Genomic DNA, 22944 nt, shown 5'->3' with positions numbered 1-22944 from the left:
TTGTGCACCTGTGGTATTCCAGCTTTCTAAAGAGTATTCTAACCATCTATTAACCTCTCAAGTGCCTGATTGCTAGCTATGCAGCACCATTGGTTTTACAACACTGTGTCCTGCAGTAACACTCGCATTAATCATTTTTCTCTGTTGGCATACTGTATGATCCAGAATCCATAGCTGAGTTTACAGACACCGTCAAGAGCATGCATCTAATCATTGAAAGGCAGGGGATCTAAAAGCCTGGCTCAGACAGAAGCTGCTCTGAGCAATGTCACTATCGTGCTCCATTACCCAGCCTCTAGCAGCTCTCCTGATGCATCCTGTGATTCTGTTTCCGTCCGCACCCAGCATTCAGCGACTTCCAGCTCTCCGGTACCTCAGCAAATACCCAGTCATCCACTGCCAGTCATCAGCCACTCCTGGCTTTCCAGTTACGATTAGTCATCAGCTGCTTCCAGCTTCCTAGCCATACTAAGTCATCAGCCATTCCCAGCTACCCATTCACAGCCAGTCTTCAGCTGTGCCCTGGTTTCCAAGTCTCCCACTGGACCCACAACCACCATCTTATACTTTTGTCCCTCATCAGTTCCCAGATGCTACCTGCTATCCAGACTCTGTGTGCCTTCCTGTGGTGACCCTATATCCAGCCACCATCTGGTGTTTGGCTAACTATGGTAGCACCCACCTGGGTTCCGGTGTGGGTGCTCAGGTAAGTATGTAGGATTTATCAATACAGGTTAACAGTACTTTCACTCTGACAGCAATAACAAGTTTTCAATTAACAGAAACAAGTTTTATTATACTGGAATCTCATCTTTTCCTTTGAAACTGTATGAAAAGAGATTCAACAAATTTAAGTAACATAACAGTACATATATTGACAGAGTATCACATTTGGTGCATCACTGCATATAACCATACAATATATCAAATAATAAAAGTGAATATAACCCTTTCCGTGTCCATGAAATAATTATAGACAACTAAAGCTAGCAACAGTATGGTCACGGTATTATTGCGCAATAATGTCTATTCTGCTATTTTATTTCTAACTACTAAACAAACCCTTTTTCTTCCCTTTACAGAATATTTGCCCAATGCGTACAGCTTAATGGATCGTATAGCGGCTCAGCGATACATACAACACAACCAAAGGTAAGTTTCATATGGTCCAAAAGTACCTTACATTAGTCTCCTATACTTGGTTTAGTACAATAAATAGCAATCTTCCTTAAAACGAGCAAATTGCAACTTTGTAATCATCCGGCTACTCTCTCAGTCTCTACTGTGGCTGTTAGCGAGTGTACTGACTCGGTTTGAAATACTGAAATACTCAAGTAGTTTCACTGTGCACAGACTAGATATTGGGTTGACGAATAAACATTCACAATTTGTTGCAGCTGAAATAAATAAACCTTTGTTGACTTTTTCCTTGGTTATCTGCTCTACCTTCTGACAGGCTAGGCTGTCCCTCTGGCTAAATCTCAGGATATGTTCCTCTTCAGATGGGTGTCCCCTGACCCTAGTGGTCGGGTTTAACCCTCCTAATCTAGCAGTGGGATTCTTTTGGCAATGAAAGCAGGTGACGGATACCAGCAAAGGGTTTACTCTGCAAGTACTTTTAGGGGCGTCCCCTGACCTTGGGGGTCGGATTTAGCCCTGTTCCAATAGGATAGATGTTGATGGAGGGGCAGGGCAGATTTAGCTACAGCCACTAGGCTTCTCTAATTGTCCTCTATCCCTTCCCTGAAGTATCACTGCGGAGAGATCACTATCTGCAATCCCTGTCAGTTTGCCTTTATACTGGTCTGGCTGGATGCTGCTGTTATTTAGACGTGTACTGGAGGGGCGGAACTAGGCCTTGTAACCTCCCTTAGGGGCAGGATGTGCACTCACCACTCCCCGTTTTTCACTGTCTCTCTTAGGGAGAATCTAGACCACTCCTCCGAGTCGCCGCCTCCTTATGACAACTCCGTGGGAGGGCCTGTGCCGTAGCCGCTGCCCAAGTCACCGCCGGACGTTCTCCTCGGTACCGCAACCTGCAAGGACCTCCGTCACCGGTCGCAGGACCTTCGGTGAGTATCGCTCTCACTTCTAATTACTAGACAGCGCCGCCAATCCAGAACACCTATGCCGCACTTCTGCTCGGCTGCCCGTCTCCTCGGATCTGCGCCACAGCACTCAACAGCCTCGGGTAACGTCCCTCCCTGTCCAGCGGCTGATGCTGTACTCCCCTCTCTGTGCACGAGCTATAAAACTTTAACCACGAATTCTCAGTGGCACACACTGGTCTCCCTGCAGTAGTCTCCTGCATAACGATAGTTCATTTTCTGTGCGCACAAAGCACAGTTCACCACGTCTCTCCTATAGTATCATTGGATAACTTACTTAACAATTCACATTACACATACTATACACACATGTGGGGGGCACATACATGTGGGGTTCTACACTATCACCGGCCTACTACAGGTACTGACTTGCTACAGACTTCCAGTCCTAACATGCATCAGACCATTAAGTGCTATCAAGTTGCTAATTGCCACTGTGTCTCTATTGCAGCCGGATCCCTTATTTGATCACCGGCTGCTCCAGTTCCAGCTTGTATACCAGATACTGTAGGCTGCTTTCCCAGTGCTCCTATAGTGGACAGGAATTCTTGAACCAGAAGCACTACACAAGTGCCGGCAGACCATCACCAAGTTATTATCTCAGTTGTTGCCAAGTGGGCATTCTGACATTATAGCCGAGTAGGCATTCTTCATTTATTCAGTACTCCTGGATCCAGCATGCAAAGTTATTCTGGCATTCTCAGACTTGGGGCCTAATAAAATTCCATTGTCCTCAGATACAGTTCTCCTGTGTCTCAGGCATCCAGCACTGGTTCACTGCAGTCACGACTGGGTCCCCAAAACCCCTATCGTAAAACACATTTTCACAAAAGATTTTTCTTAAGATCTGATGTGCATTCATATAGATCATTTGCTAACTCTTCTGTTCTTAGCTGGAATTGCAATTTGCTGCAAGCTGCTCACCATCTAATGAATTTTCCACTGTGAGCAGTCTGTACGAAGCACAGGACTTACTCGGTGGCTGCAAAAGCAGCAGGTGAATTGGGGCAGAAGCGGACATCACGTGACTTCCCCTCAAAGAGCTACACATGCTTGTATTTTCCCTGACATTCCTAAATGGTCCAAAATGGTTGGTTACCTGTCAATCATTTTGTGTATGGGCATTGATCAAAACAGTAACATGATTTTTTTGCAGGACGGCTATGTGACACGTGTACTACAAGACCATAGGCTTGCACAAGGGGTTTGCCTGGGGTGCCCAGGCATATTATATTCCCAGCACATCCACACCCCCCACCTCCACTGCCTCTGGCAACCAACCCAAAGCCCACACACACAGTCTGTCCACATCGGCCCCTCCAAAAATGCAGCTTTAGAGTAAACAAACAGAGTTTCTGCCAGATCTCTATTGTATGTCAGTGTGGATTCCTGAAGCACTGACACAGTTAGAAAGGCAATGAGCATGTACCCCCTCTCCATCCTGGAAACTGCCATGTAAGTCCCCTTGGCAATGAGCATACAACCCCCCTCAACAAGCATATAACTCTCCCCTGGCAAATAACATATAACTCCCTAATGGCAATGAGCATGTAACCCCTCTGGAAATGAGCATGTAACTTCCCTTAGCAAGGAGCATTTAACCCCCCCAAAGCAATGAGCATGCAACTTCCCGCCCTCCGATGTGTGAACACACATGTTAATTAAACCCTGGGCAATGGGCATGTATTCCCCTATGGCAATGAGACTGAAACTCCTGGCAAGAAGCATGTAACCCATGGCAACCTCTGTAATTGAGCAATATATCAATTGCAATGAGCATTGCGTTGTGTGGTATAATATAGATCTATATATTTTAAGATTCTATAGATTGTAAGCTTGCAGCAGGGCTCTCCTGCCTCCAAGTCTGTCTGTTGCTACCCAGTTTGTTTTATCACTGTCTACTATTGTAAAGTGCAACGGAATCTGCTGCGCTATATAAGAAACTATATAAAATAAAATAATAAATAATATGTAATGGGCATTATGGTGTGTGATATAATTTGTAATGGGCATTACGGTGTGTGGCATTATGTATAATTGACATTATGGTGTGTGGCATTATGTATAATGAGCATTGCTGTGTATGGAATTTTGTGTAATGGGCATTATGGTGAATGGCAATATATTTAATTGTCATTACAGTGTAAATATTTGCAGTGCGCCTTTGGCAGGCACTGGTCCTATTTCTGGTGTGTGTGTTTGGGGGGGAATGATTTATTCTGAAATCTGTACATAAATAAGTCAACTTCTATTTAGTTGGCATTCATGCCCAGTAGACAGTGATAGACACGCCCAGTAGGTGGTTATAGACACGGCCCTTCAATGGTGCACTCCCTAATAAAATGTGCTGCGCAAGCCTATGGTGCAGACTCCTTTTTTAGGCCCCATCCTTTCTAGCTAGTAGTGCTCTAGACCACTACTGCTGTCTCAAAATGTACTGCCATGAACAGGTCTCCAGAGTCTGGAGGGAAAAAGTTGAAAGAGTGGGTGCAGGGCGTGCAGTGTGGGTCCGCCTGGACCTCAGGGGCCTTGTGTGCACTAAACACATTGCATCCACTATTAATAATATTGCTGTTATATAATTGTGTTTTTATTTGTATTTTTTTTTTTATAATTGCTATTTCAGTTTAATTTACATTTTTTCAGTCATCTCGTTGACTACCAAAAGGACCTGTGCATATACAGTTGTGCATGTAAGTTCCAGTGAGTAGCATCATGCACAGTGCACAGTATGCTGCATGCTGTCTGTTTCTTGTGGTTACTTACAGTAGCAAAAGGAACAGATCGGCGCTACTTCTAGTGTTATGATACCACATGGAACGGAATTCACTGCATATGCCAGGCAGACGGGCTGACCACCAACGGTAAGAGTCGGAACTTGTAAGTATTAATACCTTCTCCATTGCACTGTTCGTTTGTGTGTTCTGACAATGGGCTTCAGACCTTGAAATATTGATCACCATTTCTTAATCGAGTGACAGACTTGGTATGCCACTTGTCTCTGTAGATGTATATTTATAAGGGACGATCAGGTCCACTTCTCTGAGCATCGGACCCTCTGAACTCTGCAATCCGGACCAGGATCCCAGTGGGTATTGGGTTTCCACTCAGCACACATCCCACATCAAGGCAAAATGTCATCATCCTGTGGTCGAATTCTCGTGGGTTTTGGATTCTATGCATTTTCACTCCGGCATTGGAGAGTGCGGAGGAAAGACCTGTGTACTGTATGTCTGTCTGGGGTTGGCATGGGGCAGGTACTGCTCTGTCTGCTCTTCAGTTCAGGGGGTGCCCTGTCTGCTTTGCCATATCAGTCCAGAAGTGCCCAGTCAGCTCTGTTGTATCAGTCCTGGGATGCCCAGTCTGCTCAGCTGTGTCGGTCAAGGAGTACTTTGTCTGCTTTACTATGTTGGTCCAGGAGTTCCCTGTTTGCTCTGCTGTATGGGTCCAGGGGTGCCCTATCTGTCTGCTGATCCAGTCCAGGGGGTATCCTGTCCTGGAGTGCTGCCCTGTCTCATGTATAAGTCCAGAAATGTTGCCAAGTCTGCCATATATATCCAGGTGTTGCCCTCTCTGCTGTGGGAGTCAATGGGTGATGCCCTGTGTGACAAATTAGTAAACGAGTGCCCTGTTTTGGTTTAAGTCCAGGGGTGTTGCCTTATCTGATTTAAAAGTCTAGTGGTGCTGCAATGACTGCCGTATAAGTCACGGGGTGCTGCCTGTCTGCTGTAAATGTCCGTTGGTGCTGCCCTGTCTGCTGTAAAAGTCCAGTGATGCTGCCTTGCCTGATGTAAAAGTCCAGTGGTGCTGCCCTGTCTGCCATTTAAGTCAATTGTTGCCCTCTCTTCCATATAAGTCCAGTGGCTCCGTCCTGTCTGCTGTATACGTTAAAGGGTGCCCTGTCTGCCATATAAGTCAAGATGTGCTCCCTTGTATGATGTATAAGTCAAGGTGTGTCATGTCTTCCTTATGATTCCAATGTGCTGCCCTGTCTGATGTATAAATCCAGTGGTGCTGCAATGCTGCCTTTTAAGACAAGGGGTGTCCTGTCTGCCAAAAAAGTCCAGTGGTGGTGCCTTGTCTGCCATTTAAGTCAAGGGGTGCTTCTAAATCAAGTCTGCTGTATCAGTTCAGGGGTGCTTCGTGTTGAGAAATGCATTACAACTGAAAATTTCCAAGTGAATTAATTGCTTATTAGAGGGGGGATTCCGACTGGGTCATACATACTAAGCTGATTGCAGTTTAGAATATATGATGAACATATACTGCAGATAATAGACATGACCATCGCTTATGATATTCATCTGCAACTGTAAGCCTGGGTAAGTCTGACCCTACTTAGATTAGCAGTTGCAGGGGGCATTGCAAAGCCAAGAACATTACACATGCGACACATTCCTGCATTGCCACATCCAGGAAATGGTATACAAAGTCCCTGTTTTGACAAAGGCTGGTAGCCTGTGCCCCCCCCCCCCCCCGTTCCTCCCTGTTAAAGACTCTGCTTGTCAAATGCATTTCTATGATATGATTACAGGGCCCTTTCTATACATTTGTAGAGTGGAAAGTGTGGGTATATCGGATACATGGTTGAATCTAAATAACGATTCCAATTGAACGATTCCAATTGAACATACCCCTTAAAGCAATGGTTCCCAAACTTTTTTGAATTCCTGCACCCTAGAGTATCAGAATTTATTGCATCATACCTAGGCCAAAAGTTTATTAATGAGAAATTTTGAAAAAAATATAAAATGATGTACAGATGGAGCGCCTCTGATCCTTGGCCGGGGATCGCGGCGCAGAGGCGCTCCATCTGACTGGGAGGTGCTGGGGTGCGTCTGCATCTCACACGCATGAGCGTCACAGTTTCAGGATGGCTCTGATGCGGCACACGCGCCTGCCCCTGGCGAGAGCCGGACGCTGGCGGGGTCTGGCGATAGAATCGCCAGCCCCTGCAAGGAAGAGGCCGGCTCCATCTGTAAATTGTATTTATATGTCATCCTTAGATTCAGTTATGTGGTGAGGGACAAGATTGTCAGCCGGGATTGCCTATTAATTTGACCATAAATAATTGGAATAGGTCCTGGATCACCAATCCCAAGCATACTTGCAAGTGTCCCGATGCACCCCTCTTTTTTTGCAGGACAACTGAATCTTCATAGAGTACACAGTAATATCCTGTGAGAACCGGATAGAGCTCAGATTCAATATAACTTGACTTATCACAAGATTGTTTTAGATTGATGGTATCACTTTAGATGCTTGGGACTTGTATGTCTATATGCACTGATAAAAATAATGGAATACATGTGCGCAGATTCATACAGTTTGTACAGTGGAGCCGTCAATTGAACAATAAACGAAATTGTGATAATGCCGACAATCTGATTATATAACCAATATAGCACATGCTCCACACTATGTATTGCACCTAATAGGACTAATTCATATATTTCTACATCATACTGTCACACATTCGCGCTGTATGGTGAACATAGAGCCAATAGCTCTGTTAGATTTATTACTCTAACACAGGTGAATTGCGTGATTACAGCAACTGCTTACAGCAGTCGGTTCATTGAGATTCATCTTAGAATCAAATCAATGATAGTGACATAACAATGTGGCAAGGTTTAAATCCATCCTGGTAATTATACCAACTATTACTGGGGCACTGTGAGAACATTTCAGTGAGATAGGATAATTATAATTCGCATTAACAGCACGCTAATAAATATACACACTACTACCACATTTATACTGTGGGTTGTTCTCATTAACCCTATGAACGCCCCCCAGCATTAAGTCTCATACGGATGGACAAGCTATTAGCAATTTTTTTGCATTTTGATATCTAATCAGCAATAACATAGGCTGACTGCAGCAGCCATTTCTATCATCTGTAGATTAGAGACTCTCGATATGTTAGAGTCAACTTCTGACTGATATTACAGTCACTCAGCATTCTGCACGCAGCGGTATGTTATTACATCTGTGCACTATATTAATAGCGCAGTCAGGGGAATTGTATTAATACAATACAAGGTGGAATCCCAATCACCATTCACCTAATTATTATAATCGGTACTTGTTTCCTAGCACGGCCACACCGATTTACATCGGGGTGATCGTGTCAGAAAAATCGCGTCTGTCGCATCGTATGCGACCAAATCGCATGCGATGCGACCGGCGAGATCGACACGATTTTTACATTGAATCAAATGTGAATATGGTCCCTGGGACCCTATTTTACATTGGATTCAATGTAAAGTATTCCCCAGACCCCCAATTTTACCCTCTCAACGCCACCCCACGATTGACGCCAACCCAAAGCGTGGCGAGCGCAGCGTCCTTCGACCTTTTCATACCCCTACTATCCACGTCGGCGTAGAGTTGAGAATATAAAGTGTGGCGAGCGTAGCGAGCCACCGAGCCCGAAGCCTGGCGAGCGCAGCGTATAACTTCACAGGTATACGCGTCCCCTCGCCACGCTTCGGGCTCGGTGGCTCGCTGCGCTCGCCACACTTTATATTCTCAACTCCACGCCGACGTGGATAGTAGGGGTATGAAAAGGTCGGAGGACGCGCACCGCCGCCCCTCGCGGGCTCGATGCGCTCGCCACGCTTCGGGTTCGCGTCAATCGTGGGGTGACGACGGGGCCATATATAATGTGAAATGGGTCATATTGGCCCATTTCACATTGTTTCCTATGTGAGATGGAATTAATCAAGTCCATCTCATCTTGTGCCATTATAATGGCACAAGACCGACGCGATGCTCCCGATTTCAATGTTAAAAATATTTTAACATTGAAGCCTATGGCAAAATCGTGGGCATCGCTTCGATCGCGTCGGGGGCCATGTTAATGCACGCGACCGACGCGATGCCCCCGATTTTGCCTTTCCCGGCAAAATGGACCTGATTTCAAAGGAAATCGGGTCCATCGCGGGCATCGTGTACCTTAACTTTAAGGTACACGATGCCTGCGATTGTGGCCGTTCTAGGAAACAAGTACCTAAAGTTCTATTAAAACAGATTAATTTATGCCAGTTGCAGCACATTCATTTCTAACAGAAGTTTGGCTCAAATAAATATACTAACCAACTAAATTAGTCCTAACAATCATGGCATCCATATTATGACACATTACTAACATACATTGTTGCCAACCAACTCTGACAATCTTTAATACTGTAAATCCTGTTAATGAGAATAGAAAAAGTTGCATATTAATTATTCATTTGCAACATAACAATCTAATTTCAGCACCTACTGACGCAAGTCAGAGTGTTACAAGTGTCATATATTGGATTGATGGTTTTGTGACTGCAATACATAAAATTATAAGTGCAACAACTCACACATAGGCATCATTTTGAAAACTATAGGTCATTGAACCTTTATGAGTAACACACCAAACGAACAGCTCTATTTTAATTTTTTTCACACTTTAACACACGTAATTGCACTCTCACAATTGATTTTAACCATATTTTCACTGATTTTTAACTCTGATAACAATAAAAGTTAAATGTTAAATCTTTTTTCTTGGGACACTATACAAAATTTGAATGTGTTTGAATAGATGCTATTTGAGCAATCATTAGCCAAATCTGAGTGCCCCTTGTAGGAATTCTTTTTCTTCTTTTTTTTTGTCCAGAACCGGATAGAGCTCAGATTCAATATAACTTGACATATCACAAGATTGTTTTAGATTGATGGTATCACTTCAGATGCTTGTGACTTGTATGTCATGTTTACCTCAAACAGCTAAGGGTTGAATACTACTTACCTCCACACTATAAAAAGCTGAAAGGATTTATAGTTAGCACTCTTGGAGAAAAGGCTTGTGCTAACAAAAACAAGGACTTAAGGTGAGTACGTCTAATATTCTTACTGATCTTTGTATTTCATATTCTGGAAAATTGATTATTCTTCTACATCTATTTATTTGGCATCAGTATTAGCACATGTTGAACAGAATTAACTACATGTAATTTTTTATATATATTTTCTTGATTAAAGTAAAAAAAAAATCTAATATAATACTAAGATCTTAGCTTATAAAACAAATATCAATATGTAGTCTCTGTAGAGGGTCAATTAGAATATAATCAGCACAGAGATGACAGCATATTGGAATTTAAACAAGCTAATGAGCTCATCTAAAGAGTACATACTGTACAGATAGAAAATGAGATGTTCAAGAACTGAATCCCATTGGACACCTACTTTTAGTTGAAGGGATGTGATTTCAGGAGAGGAGACAAAGAAGGAGCAGCTAGAGAAGTACGAGGGCAGTATTATGAAGACCAAGATAGTGAAAGATTTGCAGTAGGAGATGGTGGTCCACAGTACAAAGATCTAGCAGCAGAAAGGTCTATAAGAGTAAGCAGAGAGTAGGTGCTCTTGGAGTTTGTTGCAATGAGGTGGTTACAGACTAACCACAGATGCAGTTTCAGTGGAGTAGATATGATGGAAGCCAGACTGAAATGTGGTCAAGCAGACTGGGAGGAAATGAAACCAGTTAGGCAGTTGCATACAATACAATCAAGGATAAGCTTTTAATAAAAGGGATGGTGAGGTCTAAAGAGATAGGTATTGTGGAGGTTGGAGGGGATAGAGTCTACTGGGGAGGTAGTGAGGTAATAGGTGGGGGATGATGATATGAGGTATGTGGCAAAGACAACTTACACACATGGAAGGGTGAGGAGATCCACTTGGATAGACCAAGCAATGATGTGAAGGTAAAGGAGTTTATATGCAGAGGATACTTTGGGGATATTGATTATGATTTTTTAATTACCTAATATAATGAAGGGATATCTATAGTCAGGAAGTGAGGGAGCTAGGAAGCAAATTTGTCATGGAATTTTGTAGGAGTGCCATGGAGCTAATAAATGACATCTACCCAAAGGTGCCCAGGTAATAAGAGATGAATAGCATGGAGAGCAAATGTAGATAATGGAAGGGATGACAGGTTCAACTATATGTTGGTAGTATTCCCTAGAGCAGTGGATCCCAAACTTTTTAAAATCACGGCACTCTAGAGCATCAGAATTTTTTTCACGGCACCCCTAGTACAAAAGTTTCTTATTCAGTACATTGATTTGTATGTCATAGATAGGTTTATTTATGGGTGAGGAACAGGATTAGCTTCTGTTTGTCCACATATTTTATTATCGGTAGCCCACCAGCAATGTTTTTGCCTTTTACAATGACCATAAATAATTTCAATTGCTTCTAGACCACTAATCGAAGGCACCCCTGCAAGTGTCCCAAGGCACCCCAGGGAGCCTAGGCACACAGTTTGGGAACCACTGCCCTAGAGCAGCGGTTCTCAAACTGTGGGTCCTGACCCCAAGGTGGGTCCCCAAACTTCTCAGCATGGGGTCGCGACTCCGTGTTGCTGACCATCAGGCTGAGGACTTTTCTAATCTCAGTCTGTAATTATTTTTATTATCTGATGGGGCCCCAGAGCAAAATAGTTTGAGGACCCCTGCCCTAGAGGATATAAGGACCTCAACACCAAAACTATCATGAAAACCCCTTGACTGGTGGTATGTGAGAATGTGAGGCCCCTATAGGAGATAAAAAGAGAAATATTGACGCTATATCCAATAGCACAATGTCTCTAGTAAAAAAAAAATTGGAGTGTGGACCATATACAATACTGCATGCAGACAAATTAAAATAAATATATATGTGTGCAGGTCGAAACGCAGGAGGTTCTAGCGGGGTTTACTTAGGGAAATGCCCATTCCCAAAGAATGAAAAAAATTGCATAAAACGCGCTGGAACAATGTATATATAAGAAAATATAATAAATTAATTATTACACTGAAATTCACTGACCAGTGATAAAAATACCAATATAAAATTATGAAAAATTAATTTGGAATAAATATAAAAGATAATTTTAAAAAAAATTCCACAACAGGGGATAATCAATAATCATAAAGGGTTAATCCTATGAAGTAAGTAGGGTTAATTTTTTGTTGTGGTGATGGTAAGTCCAAACAAATTAGATGTTACTTGTTGCCCCAGCAGGATTAGTAGTTGTAAGTGAGATCTGTATAAGAAACTGTTATTGTCCCAGGTTCTGTATTACCCTACTGGGGGGGGGGGAGGGTGGATAAGCAATGATTATGTCCACTTTATGGGAGATAGAGGTATACACTCTATATTCCCTTGTCTGGCCATACACAATTAATTTTTTAATTGCTTGTAGCTGAATTATCAGAATTTGGCATTGTATGTTCCAGAAGCCCAGGCTCCTCGGTTAAAGCTGTCCAAGGAAAAAACGGTACTTGTTTAGTTTCATGGCGGCAGCATGGCCACCCGCTACTTCCGGGTTCGGCGCTCGGAAAACTATCTAGAATAAAGTCCATGCCAACGTGAATTGGTTCATACCCCCACTATCCACGTTGGCATGGAGTTGATTTTAGATAGCGTGGATAGTCCCGCAAGGGGATACAGACGTGCCTCCGACTGACGCTGCCACCGTGAAACTAAACAAGTACCGAAAAAACATTGCTCAGTGAAGAAAACAAATATCAAATTACGCGTTTCCCCGTCTCCTTAGGGAATCAGCGGCTTCCTCAGATAATGAGCTCATTATCAGAGATAACAGTGGGAGAATTGGTGTCAGAGGTGGAAATACAAGTTTTAGTAAAGGCTTGGCGATGAATAGGTTGTGCGCAAGGACCATTATATTACAGACAGATCTGGCATTTCTGATGGTGAAGAAAGATAGTTTCATGGTTCATAAACTAGAAAGGGAATCAGCAGTAGGAGAGCAGTGTGATGTGGACGGCAGTGAGGTGACAGGGAGAACATTTTTTTTTCACTTTCTGGAATGTATTTGGATTTCAGAATAATTTGGATAAGGGACACTCAACCTGTATCTAAATGAACAATATAATTATAATCATATTTCTTTTAATGGGAAATGATGGTAAGCCTTGTATAGTAGTTGAACTGCATAATGGCCAGGTGAAAAAACAAACATTTTTATGAGCCGCCTGTTCATTTCATGAGGGTTGGCATTTATTATCTCACCTCTATGACACTAACATTGGGCAGGTAATGTCATGGTGGGGAACTGATACAGAGGATTGTGCAGTCAAACTCCCTGGAAATAAAAATCTTATGAAGAAAGTAAGTTGTCTGCCGACAAGGTGTAACTAGACAGTGGGTGTAAGTTTTGGTTTCTATTCTATCAACTTTTTAACCAAAAATAAAAAGGACACAAATTAGGATTAATAGTATTATTTGTATATATGATGAAACAATGTGTAAATGATGTCTGCATGCAGAAAGTCATTACAATGTATGTTATTGAACAGAATCTTAGAATCCCGAGAAGATGACCAAATTGGTAATTCTGGCGACAGCAGTTGTGGCCCTTGCCTGCCTTGTACAACTTGGGAAAGCGGAAAAGTAAGTTGTCATAATTATTTAACTACATTCATTTATATATATATAAATCATGTTATTTCATTTGACACTCATTTTGTTGACAACTTGCTACTGCTTATTACTTAACTATTGTTACTTAGTTGTATACTTTGGTATTACAGTATGATATACTTACATTTACTCTTAGTGAAAGTCACTAAAAGGTTTAGCAAGCGGTTACGGACAGCACCTAACATGTAAAATGCAGCTTTTAGGTGTCCGTGTCAGTTAATCTTAAAGCTTCCATGTCTAATTTGGTTATAACAATATATTATTAATGTAATATATGGAGTCAGTTTTACTGAAAACATTATTTTACTTCAAGCTTGATTTTAGGCAAAAGAGAGTGAGCATGACAGAGATGGTCAGGACATGATGAGATGGTCAGGACAAAGTAGTCCTCTCTCCTCCTATCATCCTCTCCCCCCTCCACCTGCACCCTTGACCCCTAGCAGCTTTGCACAACACACCCTGCTAGGGGGCAGAAAGCATGCAGAGTGAATAGGGAATGCGCAGGATTGAGGAGCCATGGCTCTGGTACAACAGTGTCGTGCAGAAAGATAGTGTCAAAATAGAGAAAAGAAAATAAGTGCAGAGTTAGGGTAAGTAGTGTGAGAAGCAGGTGTAGAGGGACATATACAGTGCGCAGAGAACTGATATGGAATCTGGCACACAGAATTGGATACAGAGAAAATATGACTAGTTATATTAGGGTGAACAGAAAGTACTGGCTATGAGCATAGGTCTTAGAGACCTGCAGGCAGGGAGTACAGTGACAGCGGTCCAGGCTGTACATTCAGAATGTGTTGGAGGTGGCGAAGTCCTTAGCTCACTCAATGTAACTATTTGTTAGAGGGTGAAAACTAGCTTTGTTAATAAAAGCAGTTTCTCACAGTGCCTTGGTAGAGTTATTATTAGTCATTTTGACTGGTGTATTTTGCAGTCAGCTTTCCGGGTAAGTGAATAGTTGGTTAGTTGTTAAATCTATTTCCTTTATGATGCACAATACAATATCTCTGAAGGTAAATGATCTTACCCGACTTCACTCCATGTTTGATCTTCCCCAATGCAATCACACAGGCCTGTGGGTTAATATTAAGTGATGTTGCTATCCATGTCCAGCATATAGGGGTGGACAATAAACAATACTTCTCTCTATGAAGCTAAATATACTTCTTTATCCTAATTGCTGCAGCACTTCTAGTTAAAACTATGAAAAATATATCTCAATTACTTTAATACACTGTACTCTATACACATATTCTCATTAAGGGCGGGATGTACTAAGGGGAAAATGCGGTAAAACCCCTGTTTTACCGCATTTTCCTATGTATTAAAACTCCGCCGCCACGATACCGCATTGTAGGCCTATGGGCTTCTTTTGGCCGCCCGACGCCTCCGCCACAAACCCGCCGACCCCCCTCTCCCCCTCCCTTTGGCTAACCTTAGGCCAGGTCCTCCAGGACCCGGAAGGTAAGCCCTTCCTTCCCCTAGTAAAGCAGCCGGACGTCCTTCTGGCTGCAGGGGGGAGGAGGAGGCGCCGGGGACAGCTTGTTTAGCTGTCCCCGGCATAAGGGGAGAAGCAGGCGGCAGGGAGATGACGGAGACCCCCCCGCACACCACAGTACAGGTATCGCGGGGGGTCATTGCACCTCGATGCTAGCCGCATATGTTAGTACATATGCGCTGGCATCGCGGTGGGCGGCGATGTATTTTAATACGTCTCGCCCTAACACTTAAATGATGAAATAGCAAAGAAAGATAATTTCTCAAAAGACCAGCAAAACCCCAGACTGATCAGTCATATAAAAATGTGTCCAATTATGTTGTTGCTGCAATGCATACTTATTGCGGTATACAACACCTGGCATAGTTGAGTATACTCTATTCATATGCTCCTGCTATGCATTCACATTAATCAAGCCAGAGGGGATATGCCTATTAATTACTATGGGACCTTGCACTAATGCGAACATGCAAAGCATACCATGCTGTGTTCGCATCACAGTCCTGGTATCAGTGGCGGTTCCTCACTTAAAGTGATGCCAGCAGACACACCTGCCCCTTGCCACTGCTGATGGAGGATGGAGGAGATGGAAGAAGAGGGGAGGAGATAGAGGGGGCGGAGTGTTGAGGACTGGCAGCGGCACTGGCACAGCACACTGAGAAGAAGGAAGGGGAGGCAATGGGTAGGGGGCGGATCCTGACATGACATGTCATCCAGGCATTCACAGACAGCGCTACATGCCTCAGCGCAAGTGTCCGTGAGGAAGAGGGAGCAGGTCGCAGGAGGAGGACAGTGTGTGCGCGGTGCAAGGAGCTGCTCAGCCTCTCCATACTGCCGCCCGCTGTTAGACAGGCGCTGTGGGCGGCATGCAGGAGGCAGTGACAGTGAGGGCTGAGGCAGCTTTAGCAGAGCAGGGAGGGAGACAAAGGCTTTTCAGCATGGAACCTCCCTGCTTTGCAGGAGCTGCTGAGTGGGTATCGCCGGCCCTGCCCACCAGCTTCTATGGAGTTTCTCGGTAGCAGTTAAATCAAGGTCACCATGCCTATAGATGACATGAACAGGAATAGCGCATGCACAATACCGACCTACTGTAGGTGCTGCACATGAGCATGCCCCTGGTTCTATGGGCTGCTTTGGCTGCAGTAAAATGTAAATTGACACATCATAACTTTCATATTTGAAACATAGAATTCAGTTATAAGTTGCTGCAATCTTCTTTAAATGTGCCATTATAGAGGCTTAATATGTGTATGCTTTAGTTTGAGAACTTCCATATATACATACATACACATACTATATATATATATATAATATGTGTGGTGCACTAAGTGCTGCAACCTTAAAACAGTGACACGTAGTGAATTGAATAATATTGATAACTGAAATTACATATAAATAAAATTAATAACACTCAAAGAAGATACAAGTGGCTGCAAAATGTCTCAAATGATCACGTTTTCCCGACGTGACTGGTTCAAAAACAAAGTCAGTGGTAGACAAGTGCGCCTTCAGTGTTAAACATAAAAGGAGGATATCCTTAAACAATAAAGTGATATGCGTACCAGAAGAAAAGAAAAAGATCACTTGTAGCAGTGTCTTTTTTGTGTCCGCCCCCTGATTGGTCTTCCTCGTCCACCAGTGCAGAACTCGGATGGAGTATACGAGCCCAAAGGAGAGGATATATTTGTGTTAAAAAAACAGAAATGCTTGGTATAACTGGTGATTAGTGATGTTTTACTGTCACCGTGTGGTCAAAACTTATAGTACACCCAGTGTATCTTATTGTTAAAAAATATATATAAATGACTGACTCACAATAGACAGGGGTCTGATACCGACAGAGACCCCTGTAGACCTTTTCAGTTTAAGGTACCTTAATCAGGGAGACCCTCCCACAAAAGGGGGGTAAGAAGTAGGTGGTGTGATAACGTTTTAAAAGGTTTTAATAATAAAAAAGACATATGTAATGGACACGTACAATTTAAACAAAATATAAAAGCTTATCTGGAGTGTGCTTCATGCACCATGGAGAGTGGAGTTAGTATCCAGAGTGACCAACGCGTTTCATCCCTTTGTTATGCTTGGGACTTCATCAAGGGTCATAAGAACCCGGACCGTGCACCTCCTGAGTATATATAGCCCTGTACCAATTAGTTTCCGGGTTTACCGGCATTTCCCTGGGTATAAACAGATGCTCCTGAGGAAGCTGGGTATTTATACCCAGGGAAACGCGTAGAGCTTCATAGCCTTTACACCCTTTTGACATATTGTACTCCTGGGGAATATCGCTTATCAACAAGCTCCACTGGATACGGGTCTCACTCTCTCTACCTGGTCATCCTGCTTATAATAGATTTGGATTGGGCCTGCATCTATTACTCCAAGCACACCAAGGTTTACCGGACTACAAATTCTATTGCTCTGCAAACTGCATGAGGATTCGGCCACCTTTCAATTACATGCTGCTATAATTAGAGACATTCCCGCAAGTGGAACAAAACATCCCAGATATAGGAGCCCCAAATGTCCTACAAGGGTATTGAATTATTTTAACCTTATTCATTATAGTTATTCTTGTGTCTTTACATTTACTATATTTATGTTTACTAATTTTATTAAATTTTTAGCTCGAAAGAAACCGTCACCTTATTGGAGAAACAAGCCAGCGCTGGTTAAGTCTTTGTCAAATTTGTCCACATATCAGAGTCTGACAGTCCCTTAACCAGCTGCTGTTAGCAGCGCACCTTATTACTATAGAAGCTTTTATATTTTGTTTAAATTGTACGAGTCCATTACATATGTCTTTTTTATTATTAAAACCTTTTAAAACGTTATCACACCACCTACTTCTTACCCCCGTTTATGGGAGGGTCTCTCTGTTTAAGGTACCTTAAGCTGGAAAGGTCTACAGCTGTCTCTGTCGGTATCAGATCCCTGTCTAGTGTGAGTCAGTCATTTATATATATTTTTTTAAACAATAAGATACACTGGGTGAATTATAAGTTTTGACCACACGGTGGCAGTAAACCATGACTAATCACCAGTTACACAGATGGAGCTGGGCTCCTTCTTGCTGGCGAATCGTCAGACTGTCACTGCTGGCGATCCGCCAGCAGCCCAGTTCTCCATCTGACTGAGACGCGCGTCTCAGTTTCTGTGCGGCGGGGCGACGGGACCCTGTCCATCTCTGCTTTAGGGAGACGGACAGGGTTAGGGGGAGTGTGGGGAGGCGGTGGGGACCCCGGGTGACTGGCGACAAGCCGGCGGGGACCCGGTGGAACCGTGCTAAATGGGACGCGCGCGCATCTCGTGCACGCATCCCCTTTCGCAGATACAGATGGTGGGGGACAGGGGCGGATCCAGGATAAAATGACAGGGGGGGCACCATGATAAAAAAGGGTTTGAGTGGGGGAGGGGCGGTGTTTTTGGTGCCAGTGTACATGCTAAGAGAGCGGCAGGAGAGGGTGGGAATGGAATTAAAAATATGCCCTGGCATTTAAAGTACGCAGGCCCACCATGGCGACAAAGTGAAGGATCTAGTTGTGCACGCGCCAAAGGCGCGCTCCAGAAAAGGGTGTGTGGCCACTCAACAGGGGGCGTGTCAACACCATATACAACTTCTACACATTATGCAACAAAATACTAGACCCCATTATACTTGCCCCATACACATGATGCCAAATGGAATGAGCCAAAATTGACATAATGCCACATGGATTGAGCCAAAATTCAAATAATGCCACATGGATTGTGTCAAAATTCACATAATGCCACATGGATTGAGCCAAAATTTACATAATAACACACACGGATTGAGCCAAAATTCACATAATGCCAAATGGATTGTGTCAAAATTCACATAATGCCACACGGATTGAGCCAAATGCATAAAATGCCATACGGATTGAGCCAAAATTCACATAATGCCACATGGATTGAGCCAAAATTCACATAATGCCACAAGGATTGAGCCAAAATGTACATAATGCTACACGGATTGGGAAAAAATTCACATAATGCCACACGGATTGAGCCAAAATTCTCATAATGCCACACGGATTGAGACAAAATTCACATAATGCCACATGGGTTGAGCCAGAATTCACATAATGCCACACAGATTAACCCAAAATTCACAATACACTTCATAAACAGGGACATTGTCCACCAAAGGTGCGCATTAAACATTTACACCATAATGTCCATTACACGTTAAGTTACACGCCATTATGTCCATTATGTGTTATGCCAAACACCATAATGCCTATTAAAAATTATGCTACATAAGAGCAGAGAAGTGCTGCTTCTCTACATCCTCATTGCCAAGGGTTCCATGCTCATTGCCAGAGGTTCCATGCTCGTTGCCATGTGGGATTACATGCTCATTGCCAAGGGGGAATACATGCTCGTGATAAATGGGGGACAGCCTCCGCCAGACAGAAGTTATAGCCACTGACAGTGGCAGAGCCTGGCTGTATTAAGAGCACTGCAGGTCTCGGCTATTTGAAATAATACCCCTTTCACACCAGAAAATGCATTCCCAGGTTGGCCCCTTTAACACCAGCCTAGTCCCGACATTTTCTGGTGTGAGGGGGAGAGAAAACCACTTTAACCAGTTATCTCATTTAACTGGCTATATCTTCGGAATAAACTGACCCATTTACATGTGACAATTATTATATTGAAGAACTTTTGAGTGGGCTTTGAATGATTTTGGTCCAGTGAAACTGGAACGTTTGGTTCCAGAGTAATCTGCCCTCAAAATCATGAACAGCCATGAAATTACATTTCAAAAATAAAAAAATCGGTTTATACGCAATATCTCTGGAACCGATTAACCGATTTGGACCTGCCTGGTATCATATTGAAGGCCCAGCGATTTGAAAATGAATGATATCAACCACAAGCTTCTGTGATGCCAGGGTGGGAACTGGCAGCTGTCGGAACCGGGTGGGGGTCAGAATTGACGGGTCCCATATTATCCTATGGGGAAAAAACGTTACAGGTTTGCCAGGCGATATCTCCAGTTTCCGGGGGGCTAGAGACACGGGGCTGGGCTCGTTGGAAAGCCCTGGTCCTCAGCTACAAAATAAATGACAGGGGGGCACGTGCCCGGGTGCCCCCCCCCCGAATCCGCCACTGGTGGGGGATGGCGGCTGGCGTCGCCATCGCCATCGCCATCCCCTGCAAAGACGAGCCCGGTTCCACCTGTACCAAGCATTTCTGGATTCTTAACACAAATATATCCTCTCCTTTGGGCACGTATACTCCATCCGAGTTCTGCACTGGTGGACGAGGAAGACCAATCAGGAGGCGGTCACAAAAAAGACACTGCTACGAGTGATCTTTTTCTTTTCTTCTGGTACGCATATCACTTTATTTTTTAAGGATATCCTCCTTTTATGTTTAACACTGAAGGTGCACTTGTCTACCACTGACATATATATATATATATATATATATATATATATATAAATATATATATATATATATATATATATATATATATAAATCTATGTTGCAGGGTGGCACTCCAAGCATTTCAAAATAATGACTAGGACATAGCAGTGTCAATCGCCAATGTTTCAAATCTTTACTAGATTTTTCTTCAGGGATGAAAAGCTAGTAAAGATTTGAAACGTTGGCAATCGACACTACTATGCCCGGTCATTATTTTGAAATCCTTGGAGTGCCGCCCTGCAACATTGTATTCTACAGCGGAACAATTTGTTTGGCTGAGGGAAGGCAACAGGTCCAATTATTGCTGGCACTCAGGCGACTTGGAGTAAGGAAGGCAGAGACCTGGCTATAATACAAGACTCGGTCTTCCTTACTCCAAGTCGCCTGAGTGCTGCACATCCATCTGCTGTGTGTGGGGAACCACCTAATCTTGGTCTGTCAGGGAGGGCACCTGGTGCTATATTAAATCACAGAGCAGCAGAGTGCAGGCTTACATCATCTATCTATCTCAGCTAAAAAATATGCAACACCTCAACCTGGTCTCCAGCTCTGCAACTCAGTATCTTGCTGTCTCCACTGGGTAGAGGCAACCATAAAAACCCTTTTTATTTACCAACTCTAATTAATGGAAATTAGAGGTAATGGGACAGTAAAGTAATATGCAGTAAGAGAATGTAAGAAAAACGGCAAATAATCCAAGGTGAATTAATCAGGAATAAATTTATAGTTTAAATGAAGGGGGTGCTAAATTGTTATTTTGCATGATGTCTAAACTCACCTCTGCCTTTAAGGGTCCCCAGATTTTGATAAATTACTGAAATGATTGCAGGTGGGTGCAGGGAAGATGAGATTCTGTGCACCCATTCAGCTTTTCCAAAATGCATTGACTACAGTACCATTCAGACCACATGACTTGGCTGGTCATATCCAATGTCATGGATGAAAGGTCTGCAATTATAATACTTTCAACAATTTATAATGTGTATTCCTGGCAGCAATGTGTTTTTCTGTCAATGTTGGCAATACATATTTGAGACAAATACACAATAAAGTGTCAAGTGTGTGACATACAGGTATAATTACTTATCTCCATTGTGCTACTAAGCCATGGGGGTAAATTTAGTAAACCATGCCTTGTAAATAATTGACCCTTTATAAAAATAGAGATTGGCAGCAATCCCACAGGGATGATTTAGGTCAGTTTAATGTTGAATATTTAGTAATTGTATCCCTTTTATGACAATGGGAATGTCCTCTATACTTTTGTCAATTCAAGTTTCTTCAAACATAATTTGTCATTTTAATTGATCTAATACTACTTACAAATACAAGTGTTACTTCACCAACAATTAGTCTCTATCTAACCTGCTGCTCGGAATTAGAAATAGAAATTACTAATCATGATGGTTTACATTACAATTAACTAATACTATACTTGCTGACAATAACATTTTCTCTCTGGTGTAGGGAAGAAGAAGGCAACAATGAGAATGAAAAAAGGGAGCTACAACAGGACCGGGAAGAAATGAGAGATGAGAGGGGAATCGCTAGCGTTTTTGGCAAAATTGCTAAATTTGCAAAAAAGATGAATCATGTTCTTTCAGCTGCAACATCACAAAGTTAAATAAAATCTATCATTTTTACTAATGATATACATACATTTCTATATAATTATTGTATAACATCACTGGAAATGTTTTTACTTTGTGATAAATTGATCTATTAAAACATGAGCATAACTAACATGGCAATGTGTGTGGTTTTCATGTATTTGTTGAAAAGATATTGGGCATTAGGACTCAGGGAAGTCTTTCCTCCAGTATATTGTACTGCTGCAAATATTTTTTCAGTACAGTAAGAGACTTTGGGGTGTATTCAATGCCGTGGGCGAGCGGTGACAAAGAGCAGGGATTCCTGCTCGCTGTCACCACTCACCCTGTCAGTATTCAATGCACCCCCCTCATACGCCAATTCCCCCTCGCTCCATTTTTTGAGCGAGGGGGAATTGATGTATGCGGCTCCAGTAGCAGCGAGACTCGCGGCTAAAAACAGCGAGTTTTTTGCATTAGCCGCAGGTCTCGCTGTTTTGGGGAATTCTCGCCGTCCTGTGATGGCGAGGATTTCCCCAGAACATTGAATAGGGCGAGCGGCTGGCGAGGGGGTTAAACAGCGAGGATCTGTTTTCTGTTTAACCCCCTCGCCGGCCGCATTGAATACTACCCTTTGTGGGAAGTGGGAGAGAACTCTCCTGCTTAGCACATGAGACCCCAGTAATTACCTTTATGAAGCTGTTTCAGTATCCAGCACCACTACAGCCCAATAGGCATACATGCGTGGGTAAGCTGAGAACCCTCAAAGCTTTGAGTAATGAGAATCAGTGTTTTTTCACAGTGACTATAGCTGTATCTA

At 43.0% G+C, this 22944-nt stretch overlaps 2 long non-coding RNA genes across 2 annotated transcripts; both read left to right on the top strand.

Moving 5' to 3' along the window:
* Nucleotides 1–268: 268 nt before the first annotated feature.
* LOC146058837 (uncharacterized) lies at nt 269–3839 on the top strand. The gene is made up of 4 exons (XR_014469991.1): nt 269–706; nt 1083–1152; nt 1923–2072; nt 2560–3839. It is a non-coding gene; the product is annotated as an uncharacterized LOC146058837 (long non-coding RNA).
* Nucleotides 3840–9953: 6114 nt separating this feature from the next.
* Nucleotides 9954–22144, top strand: LOC146058836 (uncharacterized). Its single transcript, XR_014469990.1, has 3 exons — nt 9954–9982; nt 13457–13550; nt 22003–22144. It is a non-coding gene; the product is annotated as an uncharacterized LOC146058836 (long non-coding RNA).
* The last annotated feature ends 800 nt before the right edge of the window (nt 22145–22944 follow it).

Source organism: Crinia signifera, chromosome 2, assembly GCF_055691185.1.
Source record: "Crinia signifera chromosome 2, ASM5569118v1, whole genome shotgun sequence".
Taxonomy (NCBI): domain Eukaryota; kingdom Metazoa; phylum Chordata; class Amphibia; order Anura; family Myobatrachidae; genus Crinia; species Crinia signifera.
The sequence above is the reverse complement of the archived record's forward strand: the minus strand, read 5'-3'. Positions and strand labels throughout refer to the sequence as shown.